The sequence below is a fragment of the Anguilla anguilla genome, chromosome 14 (genome assembly GCF_013347855.1).
Source record: "Anguilla anguilla isolate fAngAng1 chromosome 14, fAngAng1.pri, whole genome shotgun sequence".
Classification (NCBI taxonomy): domain Eukaryota; kingdom Metazoa; phylum Chordata; class Actinopteri; order Anguilliformes; family Anguillidae; genus Anguilla; species Anguilla anguilla.
This window is the reverse complement of record NC_049214.1, coordinates 7,932,162-7,945,901: the sequence shown is the minus strand read 5'-3', so window position 1 is coordinate 7,945,901 and position 13,740 is coordinate 7,932,162. Positions and strand designations below refer to the sequence as shown.

Genomic DNA, 13,740 nt, shown 5'->3' with positions numbered 1-13,740 from the left:
GAGGTAAGGTCAGGATTTGTTCACTTATCCATAAATTACGTACATGAACTCACATGTACGTAATAACATAGCCTTACATATATATATCAGCTTACATATTTAGGCTTTTCAAATCTAAATAGTCTTTATAAAACACATTGTTAATCAAACATACAATGTTTAATGTAATCATATACAGTGACAACACTGAACAAATAGCATTGAATCGTTTGATTGGTCATAATGTTTTAAAACAATGACCAGTCCATAGAATGGACACTACATTTATATGTTGGAGAAATGAGGGAAAATGAACATCGCTCTAGCTTCATGGAATCCACTCAAATCTCTCCTAAATCCACTTCGAGTCAGCTCCATCCTTTACCTATATTGTTGCTCCCAAAATAGCACATATCTACCCTTTACCTGGGAATGGGAATTTAATTTTAAATTAAAATTTCAAGTATTTTAATTCTTGCGGTGTACTACAGTCTAGTTACTGTTTTACCATATTGTTTCAGTACTTTAATGAGCTGAGGCGAAGGTTTGTCTGGAAAACTCAACAAGTATGTCACTGTGCCTCTTTGCTTTCTGCCCCTCGGCTCCCAGAATCCTGTGCGTTTGAATTCTGCTCTACAGTAATTGTAGTGGCCTTCTATCTTTCTCCAATTGCTTGACAATCAGGAAGCCTTGTGATGCATTTCCTGTATTCACCTGTCTGCTGAGGCCTGAAATATCTTTACGCCGTTCTGAAAAGCAGTACAACCCCACCTCAGACTTAATAATGCTCTGAAAGGGATGTCTATATCACACTCCACAATACAGTATAAGGACAAACCCATTGTAGGTACCCATTACATTATATTACATTGTATTACAGGCATTTAGCAGATGCCCATATCCAGAGCGACTTAAACAACTTTACCCACACATTGCACAAAACAAAAGAAACAAAAGTATTATGATGAAACTAGATCAAGCAGAAATAAGGCTAATGGCAGAAACTATGAGAGCAGTCACATTTCCATACAGTGTCCTGATGCCCCATAATTTGCTCCAGGTGTATTAATTGTGAGGCTGTTGTGAAAGATGAGCTAATCCGATGCATTCATATTGTAGCCCTTCCTCAGAGAGGTGGACTGGCAAATATATTCTGTTACATCTTCTGTAGTTTTATTCTGTAAAAGCAATGAGAACTACAGGTGAAACATGAGCAAATGTTCCCCCGAAACACACAAACTGCACGTCACACAGTACTACAGCCCAGCTTGCACAATTTGAAAGAGAGATATGTACAGTATCTCTCAGTGATGACAGTGCGTCCTGCTCATATAATATAGTTTATAGAACATAGCCATGAACCTGCAAATCAGCTACCATTACTGATATCTATGTAGCACCTGTAACTAAATAAAATACATTACTGAAATGTTTAATTTAACTTTAAATTCAGTAACTATAATTAAGTTGTACACAGCAATGCAAGTAATTTTAGGAGGGAAATATCAAGGTACAAATACATCAAAAACTTTTCTCCGATAAAGATGTCCTATTCACAAGGCATTGTGAGACCAATTGTGTAGCACATTCTGGATTTTGTAATATACCTTTCAGTTGTAAAAAAAAAAAACTGAAATGGCCTTGCTATTATCTGTCCACCAAACATCCCCCATGAAGCTTAAAGTAAAAACTGTTTCTTGGACTGCTTAAGCCTCTTTAAAGGAATTTTATGTTAGTCATTATAACAACAGTAAAACGGAGGGTCACAATCCTGCCTTTCAAAATAGTTTTTAAAAATTAAATAAATATTGGAAAAAGTATTTCAAAAGGGACCACAAAACTGCAAAGAACATGTATATTGATTCTTAAACAGCCAGTCATGCTTGTCATAACTGAAGCAATACAACAGGCCAAGAAAACTTTATTTGGCATTTTGTGTGTCTGGTGTGTCTGAAAGAGATATTGACTGGTTTTATCATTTAAATAAAGACATAAATTTCTTTTTGAAGAGGAATTAAAAGGCCTTCTGTGCCTACAAGTTCACTTATGTTCTCACCCTTTAACTAACAAGTAACAAGTACAGCACAGTCCTGAAACAACCAGTTATTTTAACAGCAAAAGAAAGGCTTTTCCACACCAGTGAAACAACTGCAGATATGCACTTGATAACGGTGTGATCTGTGAGAGCACTGGCCCGGTGTGGGGGCATCTGGGGCCATTATCAGTCACTCCTGCATGAGCTCCATCTGGAAGAACAGGATACATACAGAAAGAGAAAACTGTCAGCACTCACACGTGGGATGGTCACTTTGTCTGCAAATACAAAATAGTAAAAAAAAAAATGTTACCCAAAATTATGTTAAACGTTTTATTTTTCAATAACTCTACACTCATTCACCATTCTAACACTGACTGACTAACACCTGGGTGTCTTTATCATTTTTAAACATGAATAGTTATTATTGAAACCACTGAAACATGGAATGAGGTGTACTGTAATACATATTAAGGAACTAACTGGGATAAAAAAATTTTTAAAAACTGTAACATCATTTCTCAGTGAAGTCCTCGCCAAATTGTCATCAGGTGTGCGTACCAGAAACGTAAGCAAATGTTGCATCTTCATATAATGGTTTACACAACAATGATATTCTGGCGGTATAAAAAATGAACAAATGATGCAAGTTTGTCATCCTCAGACTTTTTGGGCAATAACGTCATGCTGTGGTCAGGTGACGCAGGATCACGTTATTGAGCTATCGCTTACGCGGTGGGCGGTTTTGCAGGAGTCTCCATATTCAAAGTCAGTCCATACAAATTGAAAACAGAAAGCAGCAGGCTGACATTGGTGATGGTTATCATGCATAAAAGTTATTACTCACCCTGGCAAATGCGTTAGGTCCAGATTATTCTCACCCGCCACATAAAATGTAATTACAAGGCTGACACCCTTCTTGAGAGGCTGAGGTCCTGGCTAACATGATCAGATACATAAATAGTCCATGATCACCTTGAAATATCACTTTTCAGTCAATGCTGCAGCTGTAGAGGTTCGATTGTGTGTGCAAATGGTGTGTGACTACACAAGCCACACGGAAATACTCAAAATTGAAGCAATATTCATAATATTCATGTTATATGCATAGTTGAGTGAGAAAAGTCATACTGATAAATTAGAAATCCCTGGGAAGGTACAAGAAACCAGCAGTTGAATTAAGTCAATATAGAAGTAAATACAAATAAGCAGAAATACTGAAACATTCTGGACAGATGTCTATTATCCTTGCCATTTAAACAAATGGTAGAATAGACTTACTGTGAGATCAGGTTTTTGATACACTGTTGCTGTTTAAGCTGCAGTAACACAATCCAGTGTTTTTCATCCTAATTCATCACAAGATAAAAGTATAAAATGTGCTTGAGAGACATTTGACCTGTCTGAAAACAAATAAAATGTTCCAATAAGTGCACAGCCAAACGACTGAAAGCCAGACGATTTGGTCCCATCTGTCATTGTTTTTCTTCATCCACGTTTTTCTTTTACAACTCTTCACAAAATCACATACATTTCATTGAAACACTTATTTTTCTTATGTCAGAAGTATTTATACAATATATTCGTTTTTCTTTTTTTTTCTTTTTTTGCCCAGCCACACTCAAAATGGCCACTAATTGCATTTTCACAAATTTCAGTAATTTATTTTACTGCATTCACTATAAAGCTCACATGGGACATTCATGTAACAGCAATGTAAGGCTTGTAATCTAGATGTATGCAAACTCCTGGTCTTGGCTCTCAGTCTGAATGCCCACTGTGGTATAATGCTGCTATTGCTTTAAAATGTTTATTAATATTTTTTATTATATACAGCATGACTCTTTTGTACATTATGCTCAACTAGCATTTCCAAAACCTTGCCTCAGAGTCATCAGACAATCAGTTTGTTTGCCATGAAGCTGTCTCCTTGACCTAGTGTGTAACTAGGCATTGATGGACAGCTTGTGTAGCAGTAATTCAAGATTACAAAACTTCAGATTCACAATGCACATAAACAGAGAACCTGCCATTACAATCAGGAGAAATTGAAGACTACAGCAAATGTGACAACAGTCAAAGATTCAGGTCTTAAGATAGAGCATGTCTTACCCCCAGTGCCTCTCAAGTGTTATAGCAAAATAGTGTATCAGGGAGCAGTTCAAAAGTTATAAATCAGATAGACACAAATATTAAAAATGGAGAGACTGTACCACATGGTATCTGCCTACATAGCTTAAGATGCCTTGCATTTAACATTTCCAAGCAATGCATCATGATCGGAAGATGCAATATGGAAGCATGGACTCATTTACGAGGCAAAAGAAGACATTGAAACAATCCTACTACCTTGCTTTCCACCAACTTCATTAAAGAAAAAAACACTGAGATTCCCTTTCTTTTGGGGTTATCTGCTGTTTTCTTTTAGTACAGTGCAGCATTTAAATATCCCCAAAACCTATTTTTGATCATTAAAACAATTATCACAAGGTGGAGAAAGAGTTAGCTAACAACCACTTATCTTAGCAGTAGGCAAGACATGTGCAAGCTCATTAAAATGTTTTAATATCGGCACAGAGAAATTCACACATAACTGTTATTACTAATGTCATTCAATTCTCATGTTATGTTCTTATCCAGGTCGATTCACAATACATTAGACAATTTGAATACTACAAAGGTAAAATTATTTTTATACAGACAATATTGGGAGTTCAGAATAGGTTACAGTGTTTTTCACCTGTTACCCAGTTACTGTGACAACTGTGTAATGACTGAACATTTAATACTGAATGTCTGCCACACACACTTGGGCTTGACAGCCAAGCCATTTATATATTCTCACAGCTTAGAATTTTCGCTGTTTGCATGAATGCTAATATGACGAAATAAGGAGGTGTATAAATAGCGTATGCATCTGGGAGGATAAGCACACGGTCTCATAATTCAACATGCCAACAGCAAAACTGAGAACTGTTTAGCACGTTTGAATTTGCACATGGTATGTTGTGGCTTCCTGCAGTGCAGGGATGTCAGGGCGAAAAGGCAGCTACATTTTTTATGTCATGTGTTCCAATTGCAACTGTCTATTATACGTCCAGATTGTCGAGTACAATGGGGTGACAAGATGGCGGAGACATAAGAGACTGCAACTTAAACAGACTGTATTTAAGCAGTGGATCAAGACAAGCAGCTATCAGAGAGAGAGAGAAGGAACCAACTGACATGATATGAAAGTTCACAACAGACAGAAGAGTACGTTCATTGTGTTTTTGTCCCTGAGAGAAAGCAATATGGCTGGTGGTGGCTTCAGAAACAAACAAAAACTATACAGTTATATTCTTTCATTTATCGGTGTGTATTATACACACTCTCTCAGGTTGTAGAGCTTCAATGTTCAAAAATAAATTTTTTAAAGACATTCATCAGGTTTATTTTTCTCCCATTAAGTGCATAATGTGCTTACCATATAGCAATATAGGCAACAAGGAATAAAAAGGGCAAGTCAAAATAATCAAATCATACAGTAAATCACTGTCATGACATGATCATTGTCAGTACATTTAAGTAACTGACCAATGGACTACAGTTCTCTCAAGGGGGATTTATATTATTATATTGTTGATTTTATTTTGCTTGGTAAATGTAGAAGGCAATGACAATGTGCATTGTCAGTAGAATCAAGCATCTGCTCACCATTGTAAGCTCACAAACTGCAACAAAGCATGTCTTTTGTCACTGTTTCAAAATTTCAATTAATTGTGCCATGTTCTTGGAAAACAGATCTTTAAAAAAATAGTAATTTTGCCTTGCAAAGCATTCTTTTAGATCTTATGTTCATAAATTCCCATCCTCAATCTCAAGAACGGAGCCAACAACAGTTCAGCTAACGCCTGTATGCGAGCACAAATCACATTAATTTAAACAATATGCAAGTACATTTTTTTAGTGTTAAATCAACTCTTACAGAGTACATATGGTCCCTATTGGAGTTGAATTAACTCTGGCATTTAGCGGCGTTCTCATACTTTCCAAAATCTTATAATCACATCTTTAGCAATCAATCCATCATTTAAAAAAAGAAACACCCTAAAATTTATTTCGTGGCCCAACGATTGAGACATGCAAGAATCATAGATAATTAACCTGATAAGGTATAGAAATTAAGCAAAGATCAAGGCAACCACTACAGGCCACCTCCCAGGCCTTGGACTGCTAGTCATTTAGACAGATTGATGGACTGTACCATGCCATTTCTGCGATGTCTTTCCCACAGAAATAATCAGAGTTTGAGGGAAAAAAAATATACTGTCTCACAGGGTAATAAAAGAGTTGACAAATGAGGCTACAAGTGAACAGCCATGAGGACTAAAGCTTCTAAAATGAGCAGAAGCGTGTCTTATTTACGGCATTACCATCAGCAAGCATTCCAGGCTGCCAATCCACCATTTGAACAGAGAAGCACATGGACAAACAGTGATCAGTCCTTAGATGCAAGTGCAGCCAGGCACAATTAAACACAGACACACATGTCGACTGCCACGCTTCACTATTTGACGTTTGAGCACTTCTGTTAACGAAATGTGTTATTTTGTTCCCTTCACTGTGGTACTTTTACATGAAAATATGTTTCTCATAACATTGATTCATAAAATAAAAATGTTCAACTGCAGTACAGTAAATTTCCTTATCTATACTGTTGTTCATCCGGCCTTACTGCTTACACTATTCTGTATGGGTAATGCAAATGTGAAGGGGAAAAGGTCACTTAGCGGTAGCTTAGAGGTAGCTTTCAAAGAAGGGATTCTAAAAAAAACTAGGAAAGGCCAACTTTGAGGCACAAAATGCTTACAGATTTTATTCATAGACAACTTACTACCAAAGACAAATTTGGCAGATAGACAAAGCTATGGCTGGAACAGACTTTGTCCTCCACACAGGTGAATTAACTGCACTTAAGTGATACTCAAGATGAATTAGTTACACCATATTTCCAGTAAATTACCAACATAATTTCATTTTTCTACCAAGAAATATGATTAATCACTTGTATCTCTAAACCACAGCCAAAGAGAAGTGCCAAGTCTATCTAAATACTGTAATGATAGTATGGTAATAATTGCACAGCAAAGGATGACTTATACAAGTGCTGCCTTCTGGGACATTTTCAATATAAAGTTCTCTGTGAATTAATAGTGGCTGGTATCATGGCATTTTTGGGCCTTATCACCATTCAAGCAATTCTGAATTAAGTGTTGTGTTGCTCAGTGTTGGCAGGGTTATTGAAACATATATAGGTAATTCTTTTTTTACATATTTCAGGGCATTATTTACAGTAGACCTACATCAAAAACAATGATGAATTAATGAACAACAAATTATTATTCTTATTATTCTTACATGAACAACTTATTTTAGTTACATAATTTATTCATTTCCCCCACACAAGGCAAAACAGAACTTTGTTTTAATAAATCATTCTGATGCATATGAGAAAATTTTACTAAAGGTGCATGCAGTTCCTGGTTAAGTAGGTAGGAAAACGTTTTGAGGTTCTGAACAGCAAATAAGTTAGGTGACCATGAACCACCGGCAGCTCCAAGAAAGGCAGCTCCAAAAAGGTGTCTCTCTCTCCCTGGTTGGAAGTGGATACCTTTGATAGAAAAGAAGGCATCTCTGGCCTCGTCTTATTTTGTGAAAGCTTTTTAAGTAAAAAGGGGAACTGAAAAGGAAGATGTTGCCCACACACTACTAAAATAAGGCAATGAGGTCTAGCAAAAATGATTTAATTATAAACTCATATGCATATAGTGCTCAAATGAATAAGCCAAATAGAAAAAGCAATCATCACTGTCATTATTATATAAATGTTGTTGAAATATATCAGTCCAGAAAGAGTTCAGCGACAACTCGTTCAGAAGTCACAAAAGATCCTTGACGAATATCCGAAAAACTGCAGGCCCCATCTAGCCTCAGGCAAGGTCAGTGCTCATGACTCCACGATAAGAAAAAGACTGGACAAGAATGGGATCCATGGAAGAATAGCAAGGTGGAAACCACTGCTAACATCAAGGCTCATCAATCGTCATCAAACATCAATGCTCGTGTCACATTTGCAAAAAAGCACATTGATAATCTTTGAGCCTTTCGTGATAATGCTCCATGGACAGATGAGTCAAAAGTGGAACTTTTTGGATGACACATTGTCCCATTATGTCTAGTGTAAAGCAAATGCAGTATTTCACTGTAAGAACATAATACCAACAGTGAAATATGGTGGTGGTAATGTAATGTTGTGGGGATGCTTTGCTGCCTTGGGACCTGGATAACTTGCCATTATTGAAGGAGCTATGAATTCTGCTCTGTACCAGAAAATTCTTAAAGAGAATGTGCAATCAGCTCACCATCAGATGAACTTAAAGCGTATTTGGTTTATGCAGCAAGCCAATGATCCAAAACACAAAAGCAAGTCCACCTCTGAATGATTGAAAAGAAACTAAATTAAAGTTTTGGAGTAATCTAGTCAAAGTCCTGACCCAATAGAAATGCACAACCTAAAATGCTCAGATCATGTTCAAAAACCTACTAGATTGTCTGAATTAAGCAGTTCTGCAAAGAAGAGTGGGCTAAAGTTCCTCCACAGCAATTGGAAAGACTAATATCAAATTATAGGAAGCATTTGGTTGCAGTTAAAGGCAGTGCAACCACTTAAGTTTAAATGTGTAATTATTTTAACATTGGGTGATATGGATAACTTTTTTCATAAAACAATAATTTAAAAAATGTGTTTTGTGTTTACTGAGGTTCCTTTTGCCTAATATTAAATTTTGTCCAAAGAGCTGCAACCAATCAGTGTGACAAATATGCAATAATAGAGGAAATCAGGAAGGGGGAAATAGTTCTCACAGCACTGTAGCTCTTCATTGACATCCACTGTACATGATAAGCAGGGGGCATGATGGCTTGGATATATTAGGGCCTGTCAGAGGTTTTCCTAAGTGGGTCATACCCACTTTTACAGGAAGCCATATATAACTTTGCTCTATTATATCAAATATTTTCCAGTCAACACTAACACCAGTTCAACCTAGTAACTGTGGGAAAAGCAGGATTTGCTGCTAATAGAATATATACATAACATATGTATACACATACATACAATCCACAGTACAAAAATAGCCATGTGTGGGTTAACCACACAGGCTTGCAGAACCCTTTCCCATGTTAATGAACTTTGCTGGTTATGTAGTCCAACCTCTGTTGATGCAATTTCCAATCAACTTCACAGTTCTCAGACGGGCTAATTCACAAATGGCCCCAGGGGTGTCACTAATCAGATCAAGTACATGATATCAGGCCACAGACCCTCAAAGCCAAATAAACAGCATGATGGTGACATCCATGCAGTTTTCTACCAACCTTTACTGACTTGTTGCAAGTGTTGATCAATGATCTCTGTACTGATGAAGAGGCTATCACAATGATCACAACAGAAGGCAAGAAAACAGCTGGCACAGCTTACACAGCATGCAAGCATGTTAAAAAATGTTCAACAAACTTCTTTTCATTTTTTTTTTTTTTAGTTTTTTTATATGGGTTGAAAGGGTACATTTGTATTAGACAGTCTTGGGAGTGAGACTTGTCCCCTGCCTGATTGGTTCTGAAACACTGTTGTTACAAGACGTCCAGCCAGCCAGACATGGCAGCATCATCTACATAACCTCTAATACACGAGCATGCAGTATTATCTGTATGTTTTCATATATTAATCCTGTTACAAGCAACAACAATGGTAAATGTTGTAAAGTTTGCATCTACAGGAAGTCTGGAATCCACAGTAACGTATCTCAAAACAAATTTTTTTCTGATGCTGGCTATATGCCATTAAAGAGGGAGCTAAATGTTCCCCATAATGTCAACAGTCATAACAGCCAGAGTCTTCTCTAATTGCTAAATGATTTACCAATTTCATCTATGTAACAGCTGGAAAAACTGAACTTTGAAAAGGGCCATTTTAAGTTACACTAAAAAATCCACCTTTAACATCCACCATCAACCCATGGAATTTAGCTAACTGTATTCACGCCCAAGTGTATTGTGATTTATGGCCTTTATAATACTGAAATATTAAGTCTATGTCTTGGCTGAAATATTGAATGTTAACCGAAGGGTAGGGAGCTCAGTTTTTTGTGCAGTGTCATTGTAACAGGGTATGTATAACTAGAAGTATAGTTTCATAGCTAAAATATAACATTCTTAGAATTAACTGTCTGTAATATATTAAAGAAAACTTTAGGACTTGACAGCTTGACAATATATACTGAAAAGTGAATGTTACATAGCAAAAACCATTGTAACCTTGGAAAGTGATCAACTGTTAAATGTTGTCATAAAATGAAGAATTAGAAGGTAATGAAAGCTATATGCTACTTAACAAGATGCTTTTCATTGTTTCATAGTCAAGAGGACTGAAACAAAGAAATTAAAAATCCCAAGAAAATAAGATCCTAACTCTTTTAGTTAATCCCTACCAATTTTTTAAAAATGCAATTGAGCATTTTACCCATCTGTTTTGCATTAGCCTAATATTGTCCTAATATTTTAAATGTATGCACCCACTTTCTATTCAGTCTTAGCAACCCCCCTTAATTGTCTGGTTTATTGTAATAAATTGCTGTGAATATACTTAAACTATGAGGCCATAATTCTCATAAAAGTGAATTACTCATTTCAGCCAAAAACGTGAACTGCCTATCTAATGCCAACACAATGTGTCTGGAATCTTGGGTCAAAGAGATTTGCATCACTGGATCAGAACGCACTGGAGGAAACACCTTCCTTAGAAATCCAAAACATTTCTGGTCACTCCCGCAAGTGTCTTCAGGAGAGAGGAGAACTCGTTGCCATGCCAACAGCAATTAGCTGACATCTGGCATTTTTTTTTTTTTTTACATTCGGTAACATTTATCCAAAATACCAGGAAACCGGAACATGCAGCACATTATTTCTATGCACTGTAAGCCATTCATAATACACAGGCATTACTTGTTGCAGAGAGGAGTACATGATTTTGCAGACATTTGTACAATATTAAAGTGATAGTTTGTGCTTCTTTCAAAAGTGGCATTTGAAGGTAAGATTTTAGCATTGTACATGTACACTAAACCCTACTTCAGACTCACACGATGGTCCTGACCAAATACCATCAGTCTGTGTAAACTAATGACGATTCATGGAAAAATATTTTTGAAAGATTTGACCAAAAATAATGATGATTATATATATATATGACATCACACCTGCTTTTAATTAATCCACAGAATGGTTGAAGATTGAAACAAGACATTAGGAGTGTGCAGTTTCCTGAGGACAAAGGCTAGCTCATGCTTAATTCTCCCTGCAATTTATTCACTGAGTGTGGAGAGTGACAGCCCAGGGAGGAGGACTTGGGTCAGCGGTCACTCATTGGCACTAAATTAGCAACATGTGCTGGTAATTATCAAATTCCTGCAAAGTTATATAATGCAATTAAGCCCACCAGCAAATGAAAACAAAATGATTAGATTATCTGACCTTTGCAATTGTTTTTTTAAGAAACAATTTGAGAAAGAAAATACTTTTATGATTTTCTCTTACATTTTCTTTTATATTTTAATGCATCATACTAGATAGTTTCTAATATGCTTTTCAAAATTATAGCACACAATTGTCTGAAGATTTTGATATGGTGTAAATGGAAAACTAGACAAATGCAGCAACAAGACTGAAAGTAAACAGAAGCAGTCAATCCTCTGGTTATTCCAGATTCATAGATGTCAGCAAGCTAGTGGACTACAATGACACTATCCTCAGTTTAATTAGAAACATACATTGTTTTGAATATGAATAGTTCCAGTTCAATGGACAAAGCCTAACTTCACAGCAAAAGTCTGGGTACTATTTCTACATTTTATTTGCGATGTCATTGGACAACTTGAGAATAGGCTAAAGTAAGTTATACAAAATTTGAGGACTCCACTTTCATGGGTCAGACATAATATTTTTCCTTGACAAAACTTGATTCTTTTGCATGTGTTTGAAGAACACAAGGTGACTATAAATATGGTGGTTGTCACAACAGACGTTTTTTTTTTTGCTTTGCCTGTCAAGTTGCTAACATTTGTTTACAAAAGTTAATCTTGTCTATGTTGATTAACTGCAAAGTTATTCTGTATCATGCATGTCTTAAAACATTAAAATATCCTGAAACATTCTGCCTCTCCATAATTTTGGATAATTGTGTGCTGATTCTTGCTTCACACTAGCAATCACCTGTTATACCTCATTGTGCTATACAGTGTAACTGAATTTAGTTTTCTAGTGAAAGTTACCAGGTGTTCTTGTAATGTTCAATGTAGCACCATGTATGTTGAAGGCTTTAAGGTTTAGCTTAGAAAGGACCTGGTACACAAAATGCATGAGATAAACTGATGATACAAATAAATGAAGGCATGTGTGGTAAAATAATGTCAAAATGGAGAGAACCTCAACAAATAGCCTACCGGTTTTTTAACTTAACTCTTCTCACCTCCAGCTTCAGCTTCCAGATGGTTCATTCTCTTCTTCCCGCTGCTTTGTTTCTGTTATTTAAAAAAAACACCTCTTCTTTTGCTAGCCTACCAGAAATGAAGAACATTGATTATTTTCATCAAGCAAATTATCTGGCTGCATACAACAACTCATGACAGGAAAAATATTTTAATGTCCCGGTACAGAATTGAGGGACGTCAAGTGACAGAACGTGTTTTAAAAAATAAATAAATAAATAAATAAAAAAAAAACAAAGGCACTCACATCTGAAAAGCAAATTAATGGCTTGAATGAGGTGACAACCCTGCAAACAGAAATGTTCACAATAGCCCAGGATGAGACACTGTAGAACCATGAACAGGAGAGTTCAAACAACACCAAGAGAAATTATAATATGAGAGAAATGCATTGATGTCAATGTACTAAAAATAAATAGCTCAATATATAAAATAAATTACTCCACAGAACCAAAAAAAAGATTGCACAGATGGTTTTTATCCACAAAATAAATGCTTTACAGTGCAAAAATGCTAACAGGCACCAGTGTTTGTTACCAAATCTAAAAGTCTTTACAGATGACATACTACACACCTACTGTACATCACACGTTCTGAGCAGAGCTTCATCCCTGATCCCACTCCATTCCTTAACCTCTGACACTGCCACACATGGAGAATGCCATGCAACAGAGGAATCTGACTTACAGTACTTCAGATCGTCACAGACTCCTGTTCCCGTGAATTTTACTTGTCTGTATCCAAGAAGGTCATGCACTGGTGAGAGAAAAAAAAAAAAAAAGTTGAACCACAGCCAACCTCTGCATTTCTTAATGGGGGTAAAAGTCGGGGGGAGGGAAAATCGGCCTTAATTCCCCTGCATTTATTCAGTCACAGGGTGGTATCAGTTCTGAAACTCCAGTCAGCCACTGGTCTGTCTTTAGTTTTTATACTGAAGCTATAAATCTGCCAATTTGCAACCCAGCTGCATGCTCATTAGCTGCGATCCGTGGCGGTTCAGCTCCTTTCTGCTCATTCCACTAATCTCCTGTCCTTACTCCATTTATTTGCCACTTTTGCTGCTGCTCCTCCACAAAATACAGCACTGCCCCTTCTAGGATTAATTGATCATCAATTTAGCTCTAATTTGGACCAAGTCAG

At 36.5% G+C, this 13,740-nt stretch overlaps 1 long non-coding RNA gene across 1 annotated transcript in view; it reads right to left on the bottom strand.

Annotated features, from left to right (window-relative positions):
* Positions 1 to 13,562, bottom strand: part of LOC118212432 — a 13,720-nt gene extending 158 nt beyond the window's left edge. The window contains exons 1-3 of the long non-coding RNA XR_004762219.1: positions 13,175 to 13,562; positions 12,582 to 12,669; positions 1 to 2,225 (exon numbers count right to left, since the gene is read on the bottom strand). The exon at positions 1 to 2,225 is cut by the window's left edge and continues 158 nt beyond it. This is a non-coding gene — a long non-coding RNA (uncharacterized LOC118212432). The remainder of the gene's footprint in view (positions 2,226 to 12,581; positions 12,670 to 13,174) is intronic.
* Between the last annotated feature and the right edge of the window lie 178 nt (positions 13,563 to 13,740).